Here is a 6,440-nt window from a genome sequence, read left to right on the forward strand (position 1 = left end):
CACACACACACACACACACACACATGCACACCATTTTCAGAGCTTTCTTGCAGTAGCATTATGAGGTCACACTGGTGTTCGGAGGCCATCAGGCTGGGCACCCTTTCTAATAAGGTCTCCGAAGAAAGAGGATAAAGGTAGCTTGCGTCTTGTTTCTCCTATACAGGGAGCAGACAGCATGCTACTCTGGTGCATTCTTTTGGGATTTGTGGACATATCCAATAGGTATTTGAGTGTGTGCATGTATGTGTGTGTGTTGCAAATATATGTGAGAGTCAGTGTTGGGTATTTCTTCTAAGATACTATCCACCTACAGTTGTTTTTGTGGGACAAAATCTTACCAAGCAGCCCAGGCTGGCTGGCTCCTGAGCCCCAGAGCTCTGCCTGGCTCTGCCTTTCCAGTCCTGGGAGCCCTGGCTTGTTTTATGTGGCTTTGTGGGGATTGAACTCAGGTCCTCATGCTTGCGTATCAAGCACCTTACTGAGGGAGCTCCCATGGCTTTGTTATTGGTATGGTTGCTTGTGATCCCCTGGATCTAGAAGTTTCTAGTGAGGAGGTGTGTGTGAATGTGGAATGACTGATGCCAGACTTAGTCTCTTTTTGCTGGATTTAAGAAGGTCCCCCAAGGTCCCCCACATTCCTGTTTACCAGAAACTAGAGGAATGGTAAGATGAGGTCATACAAGAATAGGCTCTGTCCTCATGGGTATATGGTGGCTGCTGACAGAGAAGACATACCCAGAAACTGCTGGGGGGAAAGGCTGAGTGGTGACTGTGGCAGACTGGAGCAGTTTTGAAAGCCTAGGGAGGCAGAGGAGGATCCATCCCAGAGCCATTGTTACAGAATGCAAGGGACTGGTATCACCGGGCGGGGCGTGCAAAGCCAAACCAAACATAGACAATGTACGAAAGAGGGCAGAAAAGTTTCCCATCCACCACAGACAAAGAGTGCGTAGGAGTTGTTTTCAAAGCAATGCTCTCCCCAAACAAGGGCAGCGTGGGGATTTTACTCAAAGAGGCTCTGAATAAACTATCTAGGGCGCGGTTCTCAAACCTGGGACCCTTTACTACAGTTCCTCATGTTACGGTGACCCTCAACCATAAAGTTAGTTTTGTTGCTGCTTCTTAATTGAAATTTGGCTACTGTTATGAATCGGTATGTAAATATGCTTTAAAAGCCTAGCGTGACTAGTCACCACAGGAAGGAGCCAAGGACGAACACTCTCTGAGAGACATTGTAACAATGCGAGGGCCTGGCTTCCCGAGGATGCCAACGTTCTCAGGTAACCCTTGACAAAGAGGTGTTTGGGGCCCCCCAAAGAGGTCTTGACCCACGGGTGAGGTTTGAGAACCGCTGATCTAGGGGTTGGCCCATTCCCGAGCCGGGTCATCCCCTGAGCATGCTTAGTTTAAGGTCGTCATTTGAAAAGGAAGGGCAAGTAGACACATTTTGGGGTGTGCTTAGCTCAAGGTCATGGTGCACTTGTTTAAAAGGTTGAAGAGGTGAATGTTCAGGTTATTTCAAAAAGATTTGGCTTGAATTGTATTAACTTTGGAGTTTGCCCAGGAGGGTGCTTGCCTCACTGAAGCAGTGAGCATCTTCAGAGATACTGGCACTTGAGTGCACATGGTACACTTTCACTGTTAAAAGCCCCTCCCCCCACCTCCACTCCCAGTCTGTGGTACTGGTTTCTAGTATCAGGAGGATACACCATACCCTTCCATCTTGTCCCCTTTCTGTTTGAGTCTTGGGGGGGGGGCGTTAAGTGTGACCGTTCTAGTCACAGATAGGTTCCAAAGCCATGCCCAGAGCTGCCAGATTTCTCACACACATAAATAAATACAGCTACGTGGCACAGGATGCCCAGGTGAGTCTGAATTTAAAATAGACAACAAATACAAAGTTTATTTTAGCGTGAATGTGTTCTGGATCTTCTCTGGGACACACTGATACGAGCAGCCTATTCAGTGTCGATTTGAAATTCCTATGGCCAAGGCATCTATCCTTTTATCTGCCAACTCCTTTCTCCAGCCTCTCCCTCGGCCCGTAGTTATTCGGCCCAGTCCTCACAGGAAGGCTGGTGGAGGTGGGGGCTGGCTGACTGTTCCAGTTAGGGAGACTCTAAATCGCCTGGCACCCCTCCCTGCTGGCTTCCTGCACACTGCCAGCAGCCTGTAGGCTGAACATCCTTTCCACCAGCTGGAAGAGAATCTGGCAGGATTTGAACATACGGGAAGAGGCAGGGGGAGCTTCTGTGATGCCTGCCCGGGGGGTGGGGGCTGCGGGGGGGAGGCCTTCCAGCAGGAGGGATACTGCTAGCCCGCTGCGCAGCACTTGGCATCAGCCTCTGCACTTTGATTCGTTCTATTTTAAACTGTCTTCAATTTCCCTCCTGGGGAAAGGGAGGAGGGAGGCTGGGGAGGTGGCGGTGGTGTGCAGAGAATCAGGGGACACAGGAGCTGTCGGAAAACCCGAAGCCAGTTAGTTGGCAGAGCTGTGCTGATTTCTTAGGAGTAGGAACAAGACATTTAAGGGGAAAGCCAGGGAGCGTTAGGCCTGGTAAAGAAGAAGAGGTGGTGGTTAGTGTGGCCAGAGGAAGGGTACTGAGAGACCTCTGCCTAGGAGAGATGCAAGCTGGAAAGAGATCCTGTGTGGCCTTGGTGTCTCACATGGTCACGAGGATAAGCTCTGAGAGCGAAGCCTGGCACTTGAAAGAGTGATGTTCTCATCTCCCTAAAACAGAGCCCAGAAAGATAAACAGAGAAGGTACAACCTGAGATGTATACCAGAGACCCCATGTCTGCAGTTGGGTGGGGATTCCCAGCAGGCAGACCCTGTTCCTGGAGTGGATCTTTTTCTAGAAACCCCCATTGGCCTGTTCAGGGTGTACACTTGCCTCAGGTAGCCTCACTGGCCAAGTGCAGGTGGACAAGCTTTTCTTTAGGACTGAGATCTCACGTTGCGGGTGTCAGAAAGGATGGTATCCACAAGGATCCTTTGGTGGTTGGTGAGTAAGGGGTGGCGTTTTATTGGATTGGTTGAGTCCGACATGAGATCTAAGGCATCAGAGGAAGACATTTGGAGAGTGGGTATCCTAGATGCAGAGGGGCCTGGATCCTGAGCCAGATGGAACAGGGTTTCTGAGAGAGGAGGCCTTTGGAGTGCTCTTGGATAGAGAATATTAATTAGCTCACGCATTCAACCATTCGCTGCTCATCAACTACTGTAACACACCCGCTGGTTACCTGCCCAGTGCTATGGAGGCTGGAATCCTAACTCAAGGGGTGCCAAAGGGTGGGTCTGGTGCTATGGGGACAGGAGACTCCAGGAAGGAAAACCTCTGGCTTTGAAGTCATGCATTGCTGGACTGGAGTTCTGGCCTAGCTTCCCACAAGTGCCTTTCACTTCCGTGGTCTCCTCTGCAAAAACAGTAGAGGGGCAGAATCTACCTCTCAGGGTTTTAACACTGCTCACTAGAGATGCAGCGTCTGAATCCTTTCATATGTACACAGGCTCACAGTATACAGTGCGGATGCAGTGAATCCTAGGAGAACATAGGGCCAACAGAGTGTCTTGAGCTGAATCTGGAAACTGGTTAGGTTTCTCAAGGATGCTATTGTTACAAAACAAGAGTAGGTGCAGAAGGGTTGAGGTATTTCGTCTCCAGCCTTATTTTGTCCTCATGCCAAATGCAGGAGACAGCATAGAGTCTGGACTCAGGACGGCTTCTAATCAGCCCAGATATGTGTGCATCATCCTCTGTGCCTCCGATTCTGTAATGGAGAGAATGACATCCTTATGGTGTAAGGATGCCGAGGATGCCAAGGAGGTAAGGCGTTTGAAGTACCAGCCAGTAGGCAGTACAGTTCCTGGGTGTCTTAGTCAGGGTTTCTATTCCTGCACAAAACATCACTACCAAGAAGCAAGTTGGGGAGGGAAGGGTTTATTCAGCTTACACTTCTACATGGCTGTTCATCACCGAAGGAAGTCAGGACAGGGACTCACACAGGGCAGGAACTTGGAGGCAGGATCTGATGCAGAGGCCATGGAGGGAATGCTGCTTACTGGCTTGCTTCCCCTGACTTGCTCAGTCTGCTTTCTTATAGAACTCAGGACTACTAGTCCAAGGATGGCACCACCCACAATGGGCTAGGCCCTCCCCAATGATCACTCATTGAGAATACATGAGATCACAGCTGGATCTCATGGAGGCATTTCCGAATGGGAGGCTCCTTTCTCTGTGATAACTCCAGCTTGTGTCAAGTTGACACACAAAACCAGCCAGTATACTGGGATAGTGAATATCTACATCGCTCGGGGGACCAGGCCCAGTTCATCCTGTACCAAGGCCAGGTACAGCAGATGAGAGATGATGATTTTAGACTTGAACCAGGGCAGGTCACATGCCTGTACTGGATACTGTTGACTTCCATCTTGGCTAGCAGGATGAAGTCTGTGGAAGCTGGTGGGAAGTGACCATGTCCTCACATGTCACCAGAGGCTACACATAGAGACCAAGGCCAGGTCTCAAGGATGCCTGTAGCCAAGTGAGTGACTGATGGAGAGGAAGGATGTGGAAGGAGCTAAAGTTCTGGGTACCAGAGACGAGAAAGGTCTCAAGTGGGAGCTGTTGAGGGAGGGATTCAGCCCTTAGGAGCCAGAGGTTGTCATTGTGTACCCCATTGCACATCTTAAAAGAACACTGTGTCTTAATTTACTGAGCTTAATAGGACAAAAGGCAAAAGGGGACCTCCAGCTATTCCATTTCTATGAACATAGTTTGTTTCCACTTTGTTGTGAGGCCAGCCCAAGGAGAAGTATGAGGTGAGGAGAGGCCACAATGGGAGCTGGTAGGTGGGGTAGAAAGGACTCTGTTATACTGAGAGTAAGCCCAGAGCCACTGGCGTTACGGGGAGCCAATTACCTGCTGCCTCTACTTTGAGCTGTTAATTAGCTCTTCAATAATTTAGATAATCTCTAAATGGCTGCAGCTTTTAAATTGAAAGCTTGTTTTTGAAACAAAGGCCAAGTTTCCAGGGGCCAATATTAAGATATTTTACAGAGTGGAAGAAGCCACTTTGTATTTTGTAAGGTGCCTGGAATATGGGCAATAAATGGGACATCCTTAACGGTGGGCTATACTTCTCGGCCACCTTGATCAAGGATCCAGGGACCCAAGAAGCTGGGCTTGCTTGTGATTAGGTCATGAGTGGGCCCAGACTGCCCATGGCATCATAGAGAGGAAGAGGGGACAATGTGGAGTCAGAGGTCCCAGTGTGATACCCTGGGCAGTGGGGACAGCATGTGCAAACCTCTAAGGATGGGAGGTGGTGAGGTTCCTTCAAAGTGGGGACATTCCACTTTGGATTAATAGGATACATTTGGCTCACTGGGGAGACCAGAGAGGGTTGGAATAGACATCTGGAAGATAGGGCATCATGTTTAGACTTCATGTTCTAGGAGGCCATGTGCATTATTATTTCTTGTTCTTTCTACAGTAGCTGTGGACCATGGGTGAGCTTGCAGACAAATCCTCACTGGAAGACTTGGGACACGTTCTTTTCTGGACTGAAGCTCAGGCAGGTTCATCTTTGATCAGTACTATTAAGAATAGGGCCAAGAGTCTGCCATCAGCCACCACCTCATCCCCATTTTGTCTGGAGCTCAATGTGTGTGTGCCTACCAAATATGCATGTGGTGTTCTGACCTCCAGCCAAGAGTGGCAGGGATGCCGTGTGGCAGGGATGCCGTGTGGCAAGGATGCTGTGTGGCAGGGATGCCGTACAGAAATTGGCTTTACACAGCTTGGATCAACATGAGATCCTAGCTAGTGGCCCCCCTGGGAGCCACTGAGGAAACATGTAATTTTCCAGGGTGATATTTGAACACTTGATATAAATCAACTAATGTAATCTCATAGCAATATTATGGGTCTGGAATCTCCACTCTGCAAAAGAGAAGTCCCAGAATGCTAAGTGATGCATCCAAGAAGTGGAGTCTGACTCAGGAACACATTTGCCTATGGTCCTATTCTCTCTAGCTTTGCCCTTCTTCCCATCCAAACTGCTCCCAGACTCCGGACCTCCATGGGCTCTTCTCTGGCTTTCTAGTCTTTGTTATTGAAGTGTGTGGTCAACGGAATGGGGTGATGGCACCAGGCAATCGAGGGGACATCTCTGACTAAAAAAAAAGAGTCCACCCAGGGTGGGCTTCTCCAATGACAGCAGCAATGGGTGTCATCTCAGATTGGTGTCTTAAGCAGCTTTGGGAAGAATAATGGGAGGGAGGGCTTGAGGCAGAAGTCTTGACCCACTTGAAACATGGAGAGAACTGAGGATCAGAGGCAGTGGGGGAGGAAGGTGTCTGTCACACCCTAACAGGGAAAAAGAGTGTGTGGTGGGGAGGAGAGGAGAGGAGAGGAAAGGAGCGAAGGGAGAGA

Source organism: Mastomys coucha, unplaced genomic scaffold (genome assembly GCF_008632895.1).
Source record: "Mastomys coucha isolate ucsf_1 unplaced genomic scaffold, UCSF_Mcou_1 pScaffold22, whole genome shotgun sequence".
Lineage (NCBI taxonomy): Eukaryota > Metazoa > Chordata > Mammalia > Rodentia > Muridae > Mastomys > Mastomys coucha.